A 22907-nucleotide genomic window follows, 5' to 3' on the forward strand; every position below is an offset into this window, starting at 1 on the left:
AACCTATCGTAACCTTTGCTATCCAAATCTAACCTACCGTAATCAAAGCGTAATTATTAGAAAGAAAGAAAACACTTGTGCTAGCCAAACCAAAGTTAGACTGCCATAATCTTCATTCCTAACCACATACTTTACAGTACTCACTTAGCAACCACAGGAACAAAAAATAGGAGGTTATAGCCTAAAACGTTACAGGAAATCTGTGAAAATTGTCATTTTATGAAATCACTAGTCAATCTGTGAAAAGGATTTTTAGACCAGGATGATTTTGGTTATATTTCAGTTAAAGTCAGGTCAGGTTTGGTTATATATGGTTAGGTTAGATTAGATTAGATTAATTTAGATTATGCTTTGTGCAACTTACCGTAACCTAGTCATAACTTTTACTAAACAAACCTATACAGACCAAACCTATCATTAACATTACCTAACCTAACCCTTCTTAAATATTGAAATTTAAGCTCACCTAACTACAACCTTCATGTGTACTAATATAACCATGATCAACCCAGCCTAAGTTAAAATCCATTTCACAGACTGATTCGGGTTTTCATAAAATTATACCACGTTGAGTACACCGCTTCCCGTCCGATCAGCGAAGTTAAGCAACGTTGGGTCTAGTTAGTACTTGGATGGGTGACCGCCTGGGAACACCAGATGCTGTTGGCATAACGTTCTCCCTACGTGTCAAGTGGGGTTGGTGGAGGAATAGTGCCCCTCCCTGTAAAACAATTAACTCTAAGCCTTGACCACCCCGTTTGGGATACATGGCGTCTGGCAATGAATGAATGAAAACATTTTCCACACATTTCCTGGAATATAAAATTTACCCACAAACAGACAACCTGACTTACTTCAATTAGTAACTATTAGGGTGAAAACTGAATATATCCAAATACTATTAACTGAAGTACTGCAATACTCTAGCTGAAGCTGGTGGGTTAGGCTTACGCTAGGAGCGACTGATTCAAATGAGATGACACTGAACTGTTAATATAATGGTGAATATAAACACCTGTTTGCATTGAGCAAACTGTCATATTAGAGACACGTTGGTGCAGCATGAATTATGGCTAAATGTATTGAAGAAACAGCATTAAACAGTATGTGGCTCCACCGCCGAGTTGACCACATCCACATACGACACATATTTCCCAGTTACGTCATTATTACTAGCATATGATATCTTGCTACCCAGTAACTAGTTTTGACGCAAACCATTCCACTCCAAATAAGGTAATGAGGCAGTAATTCATCTAAATACGAGCGAAGAGCACCACACACATCATCCACGACTTGTTGTTGTTGTCCAGGAAAGGCGCCTTTTGATCGCTAGGGCTCCCCCGACCCTGCAGGTCCCATAAGGCGCTAACGAGCCATGTTTTCCAATATGGCCTCGCAGAGCCGAGGTTTTGAGTATGCGCCTTTCACGATAAGGCTATGTGTAATGGCGCCTTTGGCACAAAAGGCGCCGTTAAACGTTTTGAGTATCTGGCCCCAGGGGCCGGATACTCAAAACGAGCCTTTTACCACAACGCCAGTTGAAGAACGGAGCCTTTTTGTACGGCAGGTCAAAGGCGCCGTTGGGGACACACCCGACTTCCGTACTCAAACAATTTTACAGGCGCCTTTGGTGTGCCATTCCGTGGAAAGGCAACTTTCCCTCAGAAGGCGACATTTGATACCCCAGCCAATCACAGGAGCGTTATAAAAATACTCTTAGGAAGTGTCTGCTAATCGCAAAGCAGCATTTCCTCTCAGCTGACGGACGTAAACAAAACATGAAATTAGTGAGGATGCAACAGAGTAGTCCCGACATATTTCCGTTTTCGTAGTGATATTTTGTGAGAATGGTGAAAAACCATAACATGAGATTCAGTCGCACTAACTTCAAAGTTTTATGAAGGACCTATAACTCACTGCCCAAAATAAAGATACGGTTTATTCATGTCTACAGCACCTTCAGTAACACCTTCCATAAATATTTAGTGCACAATATATATATATATATATATATATATATATATATATATATAGACAAGGATTGTGGAAAGTGTTAAGAATATATGGAGTCGATGGGAAGTTGTTGAATGCTGTGAAGAGTATGTACGATGGTGCGAAGGCTGCAGTGCGTGTGGATGGTGAACTAAGTGAATTCTTCTCTTTGAAAGTTGGGTTGAAACAGGGATGTGCCATGTCTCCATGGTTGTTCAATCTGTACATGGATGGGGTAATAAAAGAGGTACAAGGTAGGGTGGTGGATGTTGGAGTGGCCCTGGTGAGAGAGGATAGTGTTTGGAAACTCCCTGTACTGTTGTTTGCAGATGATACTGTGTTGTTGAGTGAAGACGAAGGGGAGCTGCAAGGCTTGGTGGATGAGTTTGGGAGAGTGTGTAAGAAACGGAATCTAAAGGTGAGTGTAGGGAAGAGTAAAGTGATGGTCTTTGAGAGAGGTGAAGTCAGTGAATGTACAGCGAGGTTGGATGGTGAGGAATTGGAAAATGTGAGTACGTTTAAGTACTTGGGTAGTGTGATGAGTAAGGATGGAGGTTTGGAGGGTGAAGTGCTTGAAAGGGTACAGCAGGGAAGAAAGGTTGCTGGTTCTTTGAAAGCAGTGATAAGAAACAGGGAAGTGAGCATGGAAGTGAATACGTTACCAAATGACAGTATTGTGATACCAACTCTAACGTACGGAAGTGAAGCTTGGACGTTGTTGGAAGGACACAAGTCAAGAGTGAGAGCAGTGGAAATGAGTTATTTAAGAGGAGCCTGTGGAGTCACATGGAGAGACAGGCTGATGAATGAGGATATAAAGGAGCGTTGCGGTGTGGATGTGGATGTGATAGGAAGCGTTATGAGGAACACACTGAGGTGGTTTGGCCATGTGGAGAGGATGGGGGGTGAAAGACTGACGAAGAGAGTGTATGTGAATGAGGTGGAGGGGGGAAGAGGGAGGGAGGCCGAGGATGAGATGGCGGGATGGGGCGGAGAGGTAGATGAGAGAGGGGGGTGTGAGTTGGGAGCAGGGCAGTGAAATATATATATATATATATATATATATATATATATATATATATATATAGACTTGGTGTAACCTGTGATTTTATGAAATCCCTTAGGAAATCGTGAAATATAATAGTTTAAATTAGGATGGGTTGATAAAGATTAGGTTACTTTAGACTGCGGTTAAGTTAGGCTGGGACAATCTACAGTCAGTTAAGTTTAGGATAGGCTGGGTTAGTTAGGTTAGGTTAATTTAAATGAACGATTAAAAACTTAGCATCTTTCTATATTAAATTTAACTTAACCTTACCTGACTAACCTTAACATCGATTATCCCAGCTTAACCTAATCACAGCCCAAGGTAACCTGACCTAAAATTAGCCTCAACTATCCTAGCTTAACTTAACTGCAGCCTAATTTATCCTAACCCTAATTAGGCCATCCTGATTTGAACTCATTTCATGAATTCCCTATGGATTTCATAAAATCACTGGTTAAACATATTCCCTGAAAGAAGTATATATAAAAGGTATTTATCTGGCCAGTATTTCTCTTCTCTAAGCCAGAAAAGTAGTTGTTACAGTATTTCATTTCCTAGACCCACTGGTGGAACAACAGCTGCCATCCCAGGGAGAGAAATTAGGTTAAAGATGGGAGAAACACCAGTATTAGTGTACTTCATTTTCGGGCCAAATTTTCATTGATTTTGTCCGTCTTGTAGCGTATAGGCCCAACTACAACAGCAGATATGTCTCATCACATGCACAACATTCCCGTAAAGCTATATCTTTCCTGTCATAATTGATGTAGAATAATTAGGCTTAGTTAGTTTAGGTTGAGTTCATTTGGTATAACATAGGAGGAAATCTGAGGGGATAAATTTGTAGTTTTGGACAACAAACCTTAATATAACCTACCAATATCCTGAACTGGCCTAACCTATCGTAACCTTTGCTATCCAAATCTAACCTACCGTAATCAAAGCGTAATTATTAGAAAGAAAGAAAACACTTGTGCTAGCCAAACCAAAGTTAGACTGCCATAATCTTCATTCCTAACCACATACTTTACAGTACTCACTTAGCAACCACAGGAACAAAAAATAGGAGGTTATAGCCTAAAACGTTACAGGAAATCTGTGAAAATTGTCATTTTATGAAATCACTAGTCAATCTGTGAAAAGGATTTTTAGACCAGGATGATTTTGGTTATATTTCAGTTAAAGTCAGGTCAGGTTTGGTTATATATGGTTAGGTTAGATTAGATTAGATTAATTTAGATTATGCTTTGTGCAACATACCGTAACCTAGACATAACTTTTACTAAACAAACCTATACAGACCAAACCTATCATTAACATTACCTAACCTAACCCTTCTTAAATATTGAAATTTAAGCTCACCTAACTACAACCTTCATGTGTACTAATATAACCATGATCAACCCAGCCAAAGTTAAAATCCATTTCACAGACTGATTCGGGTTTTCATAAAATTATACCACGTTGAGTACACCGCTTCCCGTCCGATCAGCGAAGTTAAGCAACGTTGGGTCTGGTTAGTACTTGGATGGGTGACCGCCTGGGAACACCAGATGCTGCTGGCATAACGTTCTCCCTACGTGTCAAGTGGGGTTGGTGGAGGATTAGTGCCCCTCCCTGTAAAACAATTAACTCTAAGCCTTGACCACCCCGTTTGGGATACATGGCGTCTGGCAATGAATAAATGAAAACATTTTCCACACATTTCCTGGAATATAAAATTTACCCACAAACAGGCAACCTGACTTACTTCAATTAGTAACTATTAGGGTGAAAATTGAATATATCCAAATACTATTAACTGAAAACCTCCAATACTTTAGCTGAAGCTGGTGGGTTAGGCTTACGCTAGGAGCGACTGATCCAACAGAAATCACACTGAACTGTTAATATAATGGTGAATATAAGCACCTGTATGCACTGAGTAAACTGTCATATTAGAGACACGTTGGTGCAGCATGAATTATGGCTAAATGTATTGAAGAAACAGCATTAAACAGTATGTGGCTCCACCGCCGAGTTGACCACATCCACATACGACACATATTTCCCAGTTACGTCATTAATACTAGCATATGATATCTTGCTACCCAGTAACTAGTTTTGACGCAAACCATTCCACTCCAAATAAGGTAATGAGGCAGTAATTCATCTAAATACGAGCGAAGAGCACCACACACATCATCCACGACTTGTTGTTGTTGTCCAGGAAAGGCGCCTTTTGATCGCTAGGGCTCCCCCGACCCTGCAGGTCCCATAAGGCGCTAACGAGCCATGTTTTCCAATATGGCCTCGCACAGCCGAGGTTTTGAGTATGCGCCTTTCACGATAAGGCTATGTGTAATGGCGCCTTTGGCACAAAAGGCGCCGTTAAACGTTTTGAGTATCTGGCCCCAGGGGCCGGATACTCAAAACGAGCCTTTTACCACAACGCCAGTTGAAGAACGGAGCCTTTTTGTACGGCAGGTCAAAGGCGCCGTTGGGGACACACCCGACTTCCGTACTCAAACAATTTTACAGGCGCCTTTGGTGTGCCATTCCGTGGAAAGGCAACTTTCCCTCAGAAGGCGACATTTGATACCCCAGCCAATCACAGGAGCGTTATAAAAATACTCTTAGGAAGTGTCTGCTAATCGCAAAGCAGCATTTCCTCTCAGCTGACGGACGTAAACAAAACATGAAATTAGTGAGGATGCAACAGAGTAGTCCCGACATATTTCCGTTTTCGTAGTGATATTTTGTGAGAATGGTGAAAAACCATAACATGAGATTCAGTCGCACTAACTTCAAAGTTTTATGAAGGACCTATAACTCACTGCCCAAAATAAAGATACGGTTTATTCATGTCTACAGCACCTTCAGTAACACCTTCCATAAATATTTAGTGCACAATATATATATATATATATATATATATATATATAGACAAGGATTGTGGAAAGTGTTAAGAATATATGGAGTCGATGGGAAGTTGTTGAATGCTGTGAAGAGTATGTACGATGGTGCGAAGGCTGCAGTGCGTGTGGATGGTGAACTAAGTGAATTTTTCTCTTTGAAAGTTGGGTTGAAACAGGGATGTGCCATGTCTCCATGGTTGTTCAATCTGTACATGGATGGGGTAATAAAAGAGGTACAAGGTAGGGTGGTGGATGTTGGAGTGGCCCTGGTGAGAGAGGATAGTGTTTGGAAACTCCCTGTACTGTTGTTTGCAGATGATACTGTGTTGTTGAGTGAAGACGAAGGGGAGCTGCAAGGCTTGGTGGATGAGTTTGGGAGAGTGTGTAAGAAACGGAATCTAAAGGTGAGTGTAGGGAAGAGTAAAGTGATGGTCTTTGAGAGAGGTGAAGTCAGTGAATGTACAGCGAGGTTGGATGGTGAGGAATTGGAAAATGTGAGTACGTTTAAGTACTTGGGTAGTGTGATGAGTAAGGATGGAGGTTTGGAGGGTGAAGTGCTTGAAAGGGTACAGCAGGGAAGAAAGGTTGCTGGTTCTTTGAAAGCAGTGATAAGAAACAGGGAAGTGAGCATGGAAGTGAAAACGTTACCAAATGACAGTATTGTGATACCAACTCTAACGTACGGAAGTGAAGCTTGGACGTTGTTGGAAGGACACAAGTCAAGAGTGAGAGCAGTGGAAATGAGTTATTTAAGAGGAGCCTGTGGAGTCACATGGAGAGACAGGCTGATGAATGAGGATATAAAGGAGCGTTGCGGTGTGGATGTGGATGTGATAGGAAGCGTTATGAGGAACACACTGAGGTGGTTTGGCCATGTGGAGAGGATGGGGGGTGAAAGACTGACGAAGAGAGTGTATGTGAATGAGGTGGAGGGGGGAAGAGGGAGGGGGAGGCCGAGGATGAGATGGAGGGATGGGGTGGAGAGGTATATGAGAGAGGGGGGTGTGAGTTGGGAGCAGGGCAGTGAAATATATATATATATATATATATATATATATATATATATATATATATATATATATATATATATATATATATATATATAGACTTGGTGTAACCTGTGATTTTATGAAATCCCTTAGGAAATCGTGAAATATAATAGTTTAAATTAGGATGGGTTGATAAAGATTAGGTTACTTTAGACTGCGGTTAAGTTAGGCTGGGACAATCTACAGTCAGTTAAGTTTAGGATAGGCTGGGTTAGTTAGGTTAGGTTAATTTAAATGAACGATTAAAAACTTAGCATCTTTCTATATTAAATTTAACTTAACCTTACCTGACTAACCTTAACATCGATTATCCCAGCTTAACCTAATCACAGCCCAAGGTAACCTGACCTAAAATTAGCCTCAACTATCCTAGCTTAACTTAACTGCAGCCTAATTTATCCTAACCCTAATTAGGCCATCCTGATTTGAACTCATTTCATGAATTCCCTATGGATTTCATAAAATCACTGGTTAAACATATTCCCTGAAAGAAGTATATATAAAAGGTATTTATCTGGCCAGTATTTCTCTTCTCTAAGCCAGAAAAGTAGTTGTTACAGTATTTCATTTCCTAGACCCACTGGTGGAACAACAGCTGCCATCCCAGGGAGAGAAATTAGGTTAAAGATGGGAGAAACACCAGTATTAGTGTACTTCATTTTCGGGCCAAATTTTCATTGATTTTGTCCGTCTTGTAGCGTATAGGCCCAACTACAACAGCAGATATGTCTCATCACATGCACAACATTCCCGTAAAGCTATATCTTTCCTGTCATAATTGATGTAGAATAATTAGGCTTAGTTAGTTTAGGTTGAGTTCATTTGGTATAACATAGGAGGAAATCTGAGGGGATAAATTTGTAGTTTTGGACAACAAACCTTAATATAACCTACCAATATCCTGAACTGGCCTAACCTATCGTAACCTTTGCTATCCAAATCTAACCTACCGTAATCAAAGCGTAATTATTAGAAAGAAAGAAAACACTTGTGCTAGCCAAACCAAAGTTAGACTGCCATAATCTTCATTCCTAACCACATACTTTACAGTACTCACTTAGCAACCACAGGAACAAAAAATAGGAGGTTATAGCCTAAAACGTTACAGGAAATCTGTGAAAATTGTCATTTTATGAAATCACTAGTCAATCTGTGAAAAGGATTTTTAGACCAGGATGATTTTGGTTATATTTCAGTTAAAGTCAGGTCAGGTTTGGTTATATATGGTTAGGTTAGATTAGATTAGATTAATTTAGATTATGCTTTGTGCAACATACCGTAACCTAGACATAACTTTTACTAAACAAACCTATACAGACCAAACCTATCATTAACATTACCTAACCTAACCCTTCTTAAATATTGAAATTTAAGCTCACCTAACTACAACCTTCATGTGTACTAATATAACCATGATCAACCCAGCCAAAGTTAAAATCCATTTCACAGACTGATTCGGGTTTTCATAAAATTATACCACGTTGAGTACACCGCTTCCCGTCCGATCAGCGAAGTTAAGCAACGTTGGGTCTGGTTAGTACTTGGATGGGTGACCGCCTGGGAACACCAGATGCTGCTGGCATAACGTTCTCCCTACGTGTCAAGTGGGGTTGGTGGAGGATTAGTGCCCCTCCCTGTAAAACAATTAACTCTAAGCCTTGACCACCCCGTTTGGGATACATGGCGTCTGGCAATGAATAAATGAAAACATTTTCCACACATTTCCTGGAATATAAAATTTACCCACAAACAGGCAACCTGACTTACTTCAATTAGTAACTATTAGGGTGAAAATTGAATATATCCAAATACTATTAACTGAAAACTCCAATACTTTAGCTGAAGCTGGTGGGTTAGGCTTACGCTAGGAGCGACTGATCCAACAGAAATCACACTGAACTGTTAATATAATGGTGAATATAAGCACCTGTATGCACTGAGTAAACTGTCATATTAGAGACACGTTGGTGCAGCATGAATTATGGCTAAATGTATTGAAGAAACAGCATTAAACAGTATGTGGCTCCACCGCCGAGTTGACCACATCCACATACGACACATATTTCCCAGTTACGTCATTATTACTAGCATATGATATCTTGCTACCCAGTAACTAGTTTTGACGCAAACCATTCCACTCCAAATAAGGTAATGAGGCAGTAATTCATCTAAATACGAGCGAAGAGCACCACACACATCATCCACGACTTGTTGTTGTTGTCCAGGAAAGGCGCCTTTTGATCGCTAGGGCTCCCCGACCCTGCAGGTCCCATAAGGCGCTAACGAGCCATGTTTTCCAATATGGCCTCGCACAGCCGAGGTTTTGAGTATGCGCCTTTCACGATAAGGCTATGTGTAATGGCGCCTTTGGCACAAAAGGCGCCGTTAAACGTTTTGAGTATCTGGCCCCAGGGGCCGGATACTCAAAACGAGCCTTTTACCACAACGCCAGTTGAAGAACGGAGCCTTTTTGTACGGCAGGTCAAAGGCGCCGTTGGGGACACACCCGACTTCCGTACTCAAACAATTTTACAGGCGCCTTTGGTGTGCCATTCCGTGGAAAGGCAACTTTCCCTCAGAAGGCGACATTTGATACCCCAGCCAATCACAGGAGCGTTATAAAAATACTCTTAGGAAGTGTCTGCTAATCGCAAAGCAGCATTTCCTCTCAGCTGACGGACGTAAACAAAACATGAAATTAGTGAGGATGCAACAGAGTAGTCCCGACATATTTCCGTTTTCGTAGTGATATTTTGTGAGAATGGTGAAAAACCATAACATGAGATTCAGTCGCACTAACTTCAAAGTTTTATGAAGGACCTATAACTCACTGCCCAAAATAAAGATACGGTTTATTCATGTCTACAGCACCTTCAGTAACACCTTCCATAAATATTTAGTGCACAATATATATATATATATATATATATATATATATATATATATATATATATATATATATATATATATATATAGACAAGGATTGTGGAAAGTGTTAAGAATATATGGAGTCGATGGGAAGTTGTTGAATGCTGTGAAGAGTATGTACGATGGTGCGAAGGCTGCAGTGCGTGTGGATGGTGAACTAAGTGAATTTTTCTCTTTGAAAGTTGGGTTGAAACAGGGATGTGCCATGTCTCCATGGTTGTTCAATCTGTACATGGATGGGGTAATAAAAGAGGTACAAGGTAGGGTGGTGGATGTTGGAGTGGCCCTGGTGAGAGAGGATAGTGTTTGGAAACTCCCTGTACTGTTGTTTGCAGATGATACTGTGTTGTTGAGTGAAGACGAAGGGGAGCTGCAAGGCTTGGTGGATGAGTTTGGGAGAGTGTGTAAGAAACGGAATCTAAAGGTGAGTGTAGGGAAGAGTAAAGTGATGGTCTTTGAGAGAGGTGAAGTCAGTGAATGTACAGCGAGGTTGGATGGTGAGGAATTGGAAAATGTGAGTACGTTTAAGTACTTGGGTAGTGTGATGAGTAAGGATGGAGGTTTGGAGGGTGAAGTGCTTGAAAGGGTACAGCAGGGAAGAAAGGTTGCTGGTTCTTTGAAAGCAGTGATAAGAAACAGGGAAGTGAGCATGGAAGTGAAAACGTTACCAAATGACAGTATTGTGATACCAACTCTAACGTACGGAAGTGAAGCTTGGACGTTGTTGGAAGGACACAAGTCAAGAGTGAGAGCAGTGGAAATGAGTTATTTAAGAGGAGCCTGTGGAGTCACATGGAGAGACAGGCTGATGAATGAGGATATAAAGGAGCGTTGCGGTGTGGATGTGGATGTGATAGGAAGCGTTATGAGGAACACACTGAGGTGGTTTGGCCATGTGGAGAGGATGGGGGTGAAAGACTGACGAAGAGAGTGTATGTGAATGAGGTGGATGGGGAAGAGGGAGGGGGCGGCCGAGGATGAGATGGAGGGATGGGGTGGAGAGGTATATGAGAGAGGGGGGTGTGAGTTGGGAGCAGGGCAGTGAAATATATATATATATATATATATATATATATATATATATATATATATATATATATATATATATATATATATACTTGGTGTAACCTGTGATTTTATGAAATCCCTTAGGAAATCGTGAAATATAATAGTTTAAATTAGGATGGGTTGATAAAGATTAGGTTACCTTAGACTGCGGTTAAGTTAGGCTGGGACAATCTACAGTCAGTTAAGTTTAGGATAGGCTGGGTTAGTTAGGTTAGGTTAATTTAAATGAACTATTAAAAACTTAGCATCTTTCTATATTAAATTTAACTTAACCTTACCTGACTAACCTTAACATCGATTATCCCAGCTTAACCTAATCACAGCCCAAGGTAACCTGACATAAAATTAGCCTCAACTATCCTTGCCTAACTTAACTGCAGCCTAATTTATCCTAACCCTAATTAGGCCATCCTGATTTGAACTCATTTCATGAATTCCCTATGGATTTCATAAAATCACTGGTTAAACATATTCCTTGAGAGAAGTATATATAAAAGGTATTTATCTGGCCAGTATTTCTCTTCTCTAAGCCAGAAAAGTAGTTGTTACAGTATTTCATTTCCTAGACCCACTGGTGGAACAACAGCTGCCATCCCAGGGAGAGAAATTAGGTTAAAGATGGGAGAAACACCAGTATTAGTGTACTTCATTTTCGGGCCAAATTTTCATTGATTTTGTCCGTCTTGTAGCGTATAGGCCCAACTACAACAGCAGATATGTCTCATCACATGCACAACATTCCCGTAAAGCTATATCTTTCCTGTCATAATTGATGTAGAATAATTAGGCTTAGTTAGTTTAGGTTGAGTTCATTTGGTATAACATAGGAGGAAATCTGAGGGGATAAATTTGTAGTTTTGGACAACAAACCTTAAAATAACCTACCAATATCCTGAACTGGCCTAACCTATCGTAACCTTTGCTATCCAAATCTAACCTACCGTAATCAAAGCGTAATTATTAGAAAGAAAGAAAACACTTGTGCTAGCCAAACCAAAGTTAGACTGCCATAATCTTCATTCCTAACCACATACTTTACAGTACTCACTTAGCAACCACAGGAACAAAAAATAGGAGGTTATAGCCTAAAACGTTACAGGAAATCTGTGAAAATTGTCATTTTATGAAATCACTAGTCAATCTGTGAAAAGGATTTTTAGACCAGGATGATTTTGGTTATATTTCAGTTAAAGTCAGGTCAGGTTTGGTTATATATGGTTAGGTTAGATTAGATTAGATTAATTTAGATTATGCTTTGTGCAACTTACCGTAACCTAGTCATAACTTTTACTAAACAAACCTATACAGACCAAACCTATCATTAACATTACCTAACCTAACCCTTCTTAAATATTGAAATTTAAGCTCACCTAACTACAACCTTCATGTGTACTAATATAACCATGATCAACCCAGCCTAAGTTAAAATCCATTTCACAGACTGATTCGGGTTTTCATAAAATTATACCACGTTGAGTACACCGCTTCCCGTCCGATCAGCGAAGTTAAGCAACGTTGGGTCTAGTTAGTACTTGGATGGGTGACCGCCTGGGAACACCAGATGCTGTTGGCATAACGTTCTCCCTACGTGTCAAGTGGGGTTGGTGGAGGAATAGTGCCCCTCCCTGTAAAACAATTAACTCTAAGCCTTGACCACCCCGTTTGGGATACATGGCGTCTGGCAATGAATGAATGAAAACATTTTCCACACATTTCCTGGAATATAAAATTTACCCACAAACAGACAACCTGACTTACTTCAATTAGTAACTATTAGGGTGAAAACTGAATATATCCAAATACTATTAACTGAAGTACTGCAATACTCTAGCTGAAGCTGGTGGGTTAGGCTTACGCTAGGAGCGACTGATTCAAATGAGATGACACTGAACTGTTAATATAATGGTGAATATAAACACCTGTTTGCATTGAGCAAACTGTCATATTAGAGACACGTTGGTGCAGCATGAATTATGGCTAAATGTATTGAAGAAACAGCATTAAACAGTATGTGGCTCCACCGCCGAGTTGACCACATCCACATACGACACATATTTCCCAGTTACGTCATTATTACTAGCATATGATATCTTGCTACCCAGTAACTAGTTTTGACGCAAACCATTCCACTCCAAATAAGGTAATGAGGCAGTAATTCATCTAAATACGAGCGAAGAGCACCACACACATCATCCACGACTTGTTGTTGTTGTCCAGGAAAGGCGCCTTTTGATCGCTAGGGCTCCCCCGACCCTGCAGGTCCCATAAGGCGCTAACGAGCCATGTTTTCCAATATGGCCTCGCACAGCCGAGGTTTTGAGTATGCGCCTTTCACGATAAGGCTATGTGTAATGGCGCCTTTGGCACAAAAGGCGCCGTTAAACGTTTTAAGTATCTGGCCCCAGGGGCCGGATACTCAAAACGAGCCTTTTACCACAACGCCAGTTGAAGAACGGAGCCTTTTTGTACGGCAGGTCAAAGGCGCCGTTGGGGACACACCCGACTTCCGTACTCAAACAATTTTACAGGCGCCTTTGGTGTGCCATTCCGTGGAAAGGCAATCTTTCCCTCAGAAGGCGACATTTGATACCCCAGCCAATCACAGGAGCGTTATAAAAATACTCTTAGGAAGTGTCTGCTAATCGCAAAGCAGCATTTCCTCTCAGCTGACGGACGTAAACAAAACATGAAATTAGTGAGGATGCAACAGAGTAGTCCCGACATATTTCCGTTTTCGTAGTGATATTTTGTGAGAATGGTGAAAAACCATAACATGAGATTCAGTCGCACTAACTTCAAAGTTTTATGAAGGACCTATAACTCACTGCCCAAAATAAAGATACGGTTTATTCATGTCTACAGCACCTTCAGTAACACCTTCCATAAATATTTAGTGCACAATATATATATATATATATATATATATATATATATATATATATATATATATATATATATATATATATATATATATATATATATATATAGACAAGGATTGTGGAAAGTGTTAAGAATATATGGAGTCGATGGGAAGTTGTTGAATGCTGTGAAGAGTATGTACGATGGTGCGAAGGCTGCAGTGCGTGTGGATGGTGAACTAAGTGAATTTTTCTCTTTGAAAGTTGGGTTGAAACAGGGATGTGCCATGTCTCCATGGTTGTTCAATCTGTACATGGATGGGGTAATAAAAGAGGTACAAGGTAGGGTGGTGGATGTTGGAGTGGCCCTGGTGAGAGAGGATAGTGTTTGGAAACTCCCTGTACTGTTGTTTGCAGATGATACTGTGTTGTTGAGTGAAGACGAAGGGGAGCTGCAAGGCTTGGTGGATGAGTTTGGGAGAGTGTGTAAGAAACGGAATCTAAAGGTGAGTGTAGGGAAGAGTAAAGTGATGGTCTTTGAGAGAGGTGAAGTCAGTGAATGTACAGCGAGGTTGGATGGTGAGGAATTGGAAAATGTGAGTACGTTTAAGTACTTGGGTAGTGTGATGAGTAAGGATGGAGGTTTGGAGGGTGAAGTGCTTGAAAGGGTACAGCAGGGAAGAAAGGTTGCTGGTTCTTTGAAAGCAGTGATAAGAAACAGGGAAGTGAGCATGGAAGTGAAAACGTTACCAAATGACAGTATTGTGATACCAACTCTAACGTACGGAAGTGAAGCTTGGACGTTGTTGGAAGGACACAAGTCAAGAGTGAGAGCAGTGGAAATGAGTTATTTAAGAGGAGCCTGTGGAGTCACATGGAGAGACAGGCTGATGAATGAGGATATAAAGGAGCGTTGCGGTGTGGATGTGGATGTGATAGGAAGCGTTATGAGGAACACACTGAGGTGGTTTGGTCATGTGGAGAGGATGGGGGGTGAAAGACTGACGAAGAGAGTGTATGTGAATGAGGTGGAGGGGGGAAGAGGGAGGGGGAGGCCGAGGATGAGATGGAGGGATGGGGTGGAGAGGTATATGAGAGAGGGGGGTGTGAGTTGGGAGCAGGGCAGTGAAATATATATATATATATATATATATATATATATATATATATATATATATATATATATATATATACTTGGTGTAACCTGTGATTTTATGAAATCCCTTAGGAAATCGTGAAATATAATAGTTTAAATTAGGATGGGTTGATAAAGATTAGGTTACCTTAGACTGCGGTTAAGTTAGGCTGGGACAATCTACAGTCAGTTAAGTTTAGGATAGGCTGGGTTAGTTAGGTTAGGTTAATTTAAATGAACTATTAAAAACTTAGCATCTTTCTATATTAAATTTAACTTAACCTTACCTGACTAACCTTAACATCGATTATCCCAGCTTAACCTAATCACAGCCCAAGGTAACCTGACATAAAATTAGCCTCAACTATCCTTGCCTAACTTAACTGCAGCCTAATTTATCCTAACCCTAATTAGGCCATCCTGATTTGAACTCATTTCATGAATTCCCTATGGATTTCATAAAATCACTGGTTAAACATATTCCTTGAAAGAAGTATATATAAAAGGTATTTATCTGGCCAGTATTTCTCTTCTCTAAGCCAGAAAAGTAGTTGTTACAGTATTTCATTTCCTAGACCCACTGGTGGAACAACAGCTGCCATCCCAGGGAGAGAAATTAGGTTAAAGATGGGAGAAACACCAGTATTAGTGTACTTCATTTTCGGGCCAAATTTTCATTGATTTTGTCCGTCTTGTAGCGTATAGGCCCAACTACAACAGCAGATATGTCTCATCACATGCACAACATTCCCGTAAAGCTATATCTTTCCTGTCATAATTGATGTAGAATAATTAGGCTTAGTTAGTTTAGGTTGAGTTCATTTGGTATAACATAGGAGGAAATGTGAGGGGATAAATTTGTAGTTTTGGACAACAAACCTTAATATAACCTACCAATATCCTGAACTGGCCTAACCTATCGTAACCTTTGCTATCCAAATCTAACCTACCGTAATCAAAGCGTAATTATTAGAAAGAAAGAAAACACTTGTGCTAGCCAAACCAAAGTTAGACTGCCATAATCTTCATTCCTAACCACATACTTTACAGTACTCACTTAGCAACCACAGGAACAAAAAATAGGAGGTTATAGCCTAAAACGTTACAGGAAATCTGTGAAAATTGTCATTTTATGAAATCACTAGTCAATCTGTGAAAAGGATTTTTAGACCAGGATGATTTTGGTTATATTTCAGTTAAAGTCAGGTCAGGTTTGGTTATATATGGTTAGGTTAGATTAGATTAGATTAATTTAGATTATGCTTTGTGCAACTTACCGTAACCTAGTCATAACTTTTACTAAACAAACCTATACAGACCAAACCTATCATTAACATTACCTAACCTAACCCTTCTTAAATATTGAAATTTAAGCTCACCTAACTACAACCTTCATGTGTACTAATATAACCATGATCAACCCAGCCTAAGTTAAAATCCATTTCACAGACTGATTCGGGTTTTCATAAAATTATACCACGTTGAGTACACCGCTTCCCGTCCGATCAGCGAAGTTAAGCAACGTTGGGTCTAGTTAGTACTTGGATGGGTGACCGCCTGGGAACACCAGATGCTGTTGGCATAACGTTCTCCTACGTGTCAAGTGGGGTTGGTGGAGGAATAGTGCCCCTCCCTGTAAAACAATTAACTCTAAGCCTTGACCACCCCGTTTGGGATACATGGCGTCTGGCAATGAATGAATGAAAACATTTTCCACACATTTCCTGGAATATAAAATTTACCCACAAACAGACAACCTGACTTACTTCAATTAGTAACTATTAGGGTGAAAACTGAATATATCCAAATACTATTAACTGAAGTACTGCAATACTCTAGCTGAAGCTGGTGGGTTAGGCTTACGCTAGGAGCGACTGATTCAAATGAGATGACACTGAACTGTTAATATAATGGTGAATATAAACACCTGTTTGCATTGAGCAAACTGTCATATTAGAGACACGTTGGTGCAGCATGAATTATGGCTAAATGTATTGAAGAAACAGCATTAAACAGTATGTGGCTCTACCGCCGAGTTGACTACATCCACATACGACACATATTTCCCAGTTACGTCATTATTACTAGCATATGATATCTTGCTACCCAGTAACTAGTTTTGACGCAAACCATTCCACTCCAAATAAGGTAATGAGGCAGTAATTCATCTAAATACGAGCGAAGAGCACCACACACATCATCCACGAGTTGTTGCTGTTGTCCAGGAAAGGCGCCTTTTGATCGCTAGGGCTCCCCCGACCCTGCAGGTCCCATAAGGCGCTAACGAGCCATGTTTTCCAATATGGTCGCGCACAGCCGAGGTTTTGAGTATGCGCCTTTCACGATAAGGCTATGTGTAATGGCGCCTTTGGCACAAAAGGCGCCGTTAAACGTTTTGAGTATCTGGCCCCAGGGGCCGGATACTCAAAACGAGCCTTTTACCACAACGCCAGTTGAAGAACGGAGCCTTTTTGTACGGCAGGTCAAAGGCGCCGTTGGGGACACACCCGACTCCCATACTCAAACAATTTTACAGGCGCCTTTGGTGTGCCATTCCGTGGAAAGGCAACTTTCCCTCAGAAGGCGACATTTGATACCCCAGCCAATCACAGGAGCGTTATAAAAATACTCTTAGGAAGTGTCTGCTAATCGCAAAGCAGCATTTCCTCTCAGCTGACGGACGTAAACAAAACATGAAATTAGTGAGGATGAAACACAGTAGTCCCGACATATTTCCGTTTTCGTTGTGATATTTTGTGAGAATGGTGAAAAACCATAACATGAGATTCAGTCGCACTAACTTCAAAGTTTTATGAAGGACCTATAACTCACTGCCCAAAATAAAGATACGGTTTATTCATGTCTACAGCACCTTCAGTAACACCTTCCATAAATATTTAGTGCACACATTATACATATCTCTCTCTCTCTCTCTCTCTCTCTATCTCTCTCTCTCTAGACAAGGATTGTGGAAACTGTTAAGAATATATGGAGTAGATGGGAAGATGTTGAATGCTGTGAAGAGTATGTACGATGGCGCGAAGGCTGCAGTGCGTGTGGATGGTGAACTAAGTGAATTATTCTCTTTGAAAGTGTGGTTGAAACAGGGATGTGCCATGTCTCCATGGTTGTTCAATCTGTACATGGATGGGGTAATAAAAGAGGTACAAGGTAGGGTGGTGGATGTTGGAGTGGCCCTGGTGAGAGAGGATAGTGTTTGGAAACTCCCTGTACTGTTGTTTGCAGATGATACTGTGTTGTTGAGTGAAGACGAAGGGGAGCTGCAAGGCTTGGTGGATGAGTTTGGGAGAGTGTGTAAGAAACGGAATCTAAAGGTGAATGTAGGGAAGGGTAAAGTGATGGTCTTTGAGAGAGGTGAAGTCAGTGAATGTACAGCGAGGTTGGATGGTGAGGAATTGGAAAATGTGAATACGTTTAAGTACTTGGGTAGTGTGATGAGTAAGTATGGAGGTTTGGAGGGTGAAGTGCTTGAAAGGGTACAGCAGGGAAGAAAGGTTGCTGGTTCTTTGAAAGCAGTTATAGGAAACAGGGAAGTGAGCATGGAAGTGAAAACGTTACTACATGACAGTATTGTGATACCAACTCTATCGTACGGAAGTGAAGCTTGGACGTTGTTGGAAGGACACAAGTCAAGAGTGAGAGCAGTGGAAATGAGTTATTTAAGAGGAGCCTGTGGAGCCACATGGAGAGACAGGCTGATGAATGAGGATATAAAGGAGCGTTGTGGTGTGGATGTGGATGTGATAGGAAGCGTTATGAGGAACACACTGAGGTGGTTTGGCCGTGTGGAGAGGATGGGGGGTGAAAGACTGACGAAGAGAGTGTATGTGAGTGAGGTGGAGGGGGGAAGAGGGAGGGGGAGGCCGAGGATGAGATGGAGGGATGGGGTGGAGAGGTATATGAGAGAGGGGGGTGTGAATTGGGAGCAGGGCAGTGAAATGGCGGGGGACAGGGCGACTTGGAGGCGATTTGTCTGTGGCCACCCCAAACGGGATTGAGGCGTCTGGCAATAGATAGATAGATAGATAGATAGAATATATATATATATATATATATATATATATATATATATATATATATATATTTGGACTTTGCGTAACCTGTGATTTTATGGAATCCTTTAAGAAATTATGCAATTAAAATAGTTTAAATTAGGATGGGTTGATAAAGATTAGGTTACCTTAGACTGCGGTTAAGTTAGGCTGGGACAATCTACAGTCAGTTAAGTTTAGGTTAGGCTAGGTTAGTTAGGTTAGGTTAATTTAAATGAACGATTAAAAACTTAGCATCTTTCTATATTAAATTTAGCTTAACCTTACCTGACTAACCTTAACATCGATTATCCCAACTTAACCTAATCACAGCCCAAGGTAACCTGACCTAAACTTAGCCTCAACTATCCTAGCCTAACCTAACTGCAGCCTAATTTATCCTAACCCTAATTAGGCCATCCTAATTTGAACTCATTTCATGAATTCCCTATGGATTTCATAAAATCACTGGTTAAACATATCCCCTGAAACAAGTATATATAAAAGGTATTTATCTGGCCAGTATTCCTCTTCTCTAAGCCAGAAAAATAGTTGCTATTTCATTTCCTAGACCCACTGGTGGAACAACAGCTGCTATCCCAGGGAGAGAAATTAGGTTAAAGATGGGAGAAACACCAGTATTAGTGTACTTCATTTTCAGGCCAAATTTTCCTTGATTTTGTCCGTCTTGTAGCGTATAGGCCCAACTACAACAGCAGATATGTCTCATCACATGCACAACATTCCCGTAAAGCTATATCTTTCCTGTCATAATTGATTTAGAATAATTAGGCTTAGTTAGTTTAGGTTGAGTTCATTTGGTATAACATAGGAGGAAATCTGAGGGGATAAATTTGTAGTTTTGGACAACAAACCTTCTTCTAACCTACCAATATCCTAAACTGGCCTAACCTATCGTAACCTTTGCTATCCAAATCTAACCTACCGTATTCAAAGCATAATTGTGGGGAAACCCGTCGTGGGTGGGTTTTCCGCTGCTGCATATTGTTGTATTGGGCCTTTGCACCTCCAGGTTAGGTGTCATACCCTTAACATAATGAGGATTTGGTTTAATGCTCAAGAGATATTGTGGGGGAAAGGTGATTGACCAAATAAAAAAAAAAAAAAAAAAAAAAAAAAAACGTGCTACCTAAACCAAAGTTAAACTGCCATAATCTTCATTCCTAAGCACATACTTCACAGTACTCACTTAGCAACCACAGGAAGAAAAAATAGGAGGTTATAACCTATAATGTTACAGGAAATCTGTGAAAATAGTCATTTTATGAAATCAATAGTTGTTAAATGGATTTTTAGACCAGGATGATTTTGGTTAGATTTCAGTCTGGTTTGGTTAAATATTGTTTGGTTGGATTAGATTAGATTAATTTAGATTATGCTTTGTGCAACGTACCATAACCTAGTCATAACTTTTATTAAACAAACCTATACTAACCAAACCTAACATTAATATTACCTACCCTAACCCTTCTTAAATATTGTAATTTAACCTCACCTAACTAGAACCTTCTTTTATATTAATATAACCATTGTCAGCCCAACCTACAGTAATCCATTTCACAAACTGACTAGGGTTTTCATAAAATTACATTTTTCAACCATTCCTGGAATAAAAAAATTTACCTGCAAACAGGCAACCTGACTTACTTTGGATCAGTAACTATTAGGATGAAAACTGAATATACCCAAATACGATTAACTGAAGTACTGCATTACCTTTAGCCTAAGCTGGTGGGTTAGGCTTATGCTAGGAGCGACTTATCCACCAGAAATCACACTGAACTGTTAATATATTTCCGAATATAAATACCTATATGCACTGAGCAAACGCAGCGTGAATTATGGCTAAATGTATTGAAGAAACAGCATTAAACAGTATGTGGCTCTACTGCCGAGTTTACTACAGCCACATACCACACATATTTCCCAGTTACGTCATTATTACTAGAATATGATATCTTGCTACCCAGTAACTACTTTTAACGCAAACCATTCCACTCCAAATAAGGTAATGAGGCAGTAATTCATCTAAATACGAGCGAAGAGCACCACACGCATCATCCACGACTTGTTGTTGTTGTCCAGGAAAGGCGCCTTTTGATCGCTAGGGCTCCCCCGACCCTACCGGTCCCATAAGGCGGTAACGAGCCATGTTTTCCAATATGGCCGCTCCCAGCCGAGGTTTTGAGTATGCGAATTTCACGAAAAGGCGATGTGTAATGACGACTTTGGCACAAAAGGCGCCGTTAAACGTTTTGAGTATCCGGCCCCAGATCTGTGAAGCCTTCAGGCCAGAAGACACCCTCGACTTCGTCATTTATTATAAAAACAAGAAAACTTCTAACATACTTTTGGAAAATGGCCCGACATTATAAACATTAAACCTGCAAAAGGGTCATCTTGTGTAAGAAACCCTTGCAAACCAGGGAAGTGTGAATCCCTCCCTTCTTAATACATAGGATATTCAACACCAAAGCATAGCCGAAGAATAACACTCCACTTGCAGAATTGTACCCCCAAAACACACAAGTCACTGCCACAATACCCATGTGACCTGAAAAATGATGGAAGACAACACACAGGCCATATAGGCGGGCACCAGATACGAGGCGCCTACAGATTTTACAAACCCTCCTCATCAAGGGTAGGCCAACAGGATGAACCTACTGTACAGACAAAAAAGAATTCGCGACCATCCTATCACTCAAACCTGCCTCTCCGATACGAAGTCTGGGGCGGAGTGATGACATCCTTCATATTCCCCCGATTCCCATTGGGTGATTACAACATCTTCCTCTCCCCCCGCATAGTCTCCCCTTCATCTCATTTCCTACTAGTTGTTTACCTGATTTCCTGATCCACATCAAGTGCATATATCTTCTTCTTTTCCCATTACTCTCAGTCACTTGATAATGTACGTCGTGAATACAGGAAATAACCTTCTCCACGTGTCTTATTAATGCCTTCTGGTAGAAGTATAGTAGTATTAAACCAGGAGCAGAAGTTAGCCATTAGGAAAACTGATGGTATTTGGAAGATCATAAATGCAGTAGATGCGATATATATATATATATTTTTTAATCACCCTTGTCTAAAGAACACACACACACACACACACACACACACACACACACACACACCTCTCGCTGGTGCAGTGGTAACGCTCTCGCTTGCCAACCGGTGGACGGGAGTTCGCGCCTCGCTCAGGTTGCGAAAAGTTTCACTGACGAAGTGGGTGGTTACTGTCCCCCTTGAGCAAGGGGACGGGTGTGTGCGTGTGTGAAGGTCACAGCCTTGCCCTTAGATCGGACTATATGAGCTCTCAGCTCCCTTCCGGGAGGGTAAAAAGCTGACGATCACGACCATCAAGTGATCCTGACCGACTCGGTGAATTACACACACACACACACAGAACCACAAATCTCACCCTCTTCTGATATCCCCATTTTGTTTTCCCGGTTACCATCTCCTCACAAACATCCGCAACAAGGGCGGCACCTGTTGTTATATGAAATCCCAATATGCTGTTGACACTATTTTAAACTTCACTTTATCCAGTCTTGATTACTCATTATATAAACTAAATTGTCAAAATATTACCAAATATATTTGTGTAGTTTATCGCTTCCCCAATGCTTCTTCTGAACCCAGTGTATTTGATTCCATATCCACACAGTTGAGTAACCTTAACCTTGCCCTTAACACCGAAATTACCATCTTGGGTAATTTTAACATACTGTACATAATGTTGAATGGTTATTGCATTCTGCCAGGACTGACGACGCTGGTCTAGAGTGCAAGCTGTTTGCAGAATCGTTTAATCTCACCCACTTGGTAAAGCAACCAACCAGAATAC

General features: G+C 40.7%; 5 pseudogenes; all 5 read left to right on the top strand.

Annotated features, from left to right (window-relative positions):
- Positions 1-550: 550 nt before the first annotated feature.
- On the top strand, positions 551-669 carry LOC145416134 (5S ribosomal RNA; annotated as a pseudogene).
- A 3820-nt stretch (positions 670-4489) lies between these two features.
- Positions 4490-4607, top strand: LOC145416132 (5S ribosomal RNA; annotated as a pseudogene).
- A 3845-nt stretch (positions 4608-8452) lies between these two features.
- Positions 8453-8570, top strand: LOC145416133 (5S ribosomal RNA; annotated as a pseudogene).
- Positions 8571-12439: 3869 nt separating this feature from the next.
- Positions 12440-12558, top strand: LOC145416135 (5S ribosomal RNA; annotated as a pseudogene).
- A 3883-nt stretch (positions 12559-16441) lies between these two features.
- Positions 16442-16560, top strand: LOC145416136 (5S ribosomal RNA; annotated as a pseudogene).
- Positions 16561-22907: the final 6347 nt, after the last annotated feature.

This window comes from Coenobita brevimanus, chromosome 104, assembly GCF_032717465.1.
Source record: "Coenobita brevimanus isolate Jiangsu-jjx chromosome 104, ASM3271746v2, whole genome shotgun sequence".
Lineage (NCBI taxonomy): Eukaryota > Metazoa > Arthropoda > Malacostraca > Decapoda > Coenobitidae > Coenobita > Coenobita brevimanus.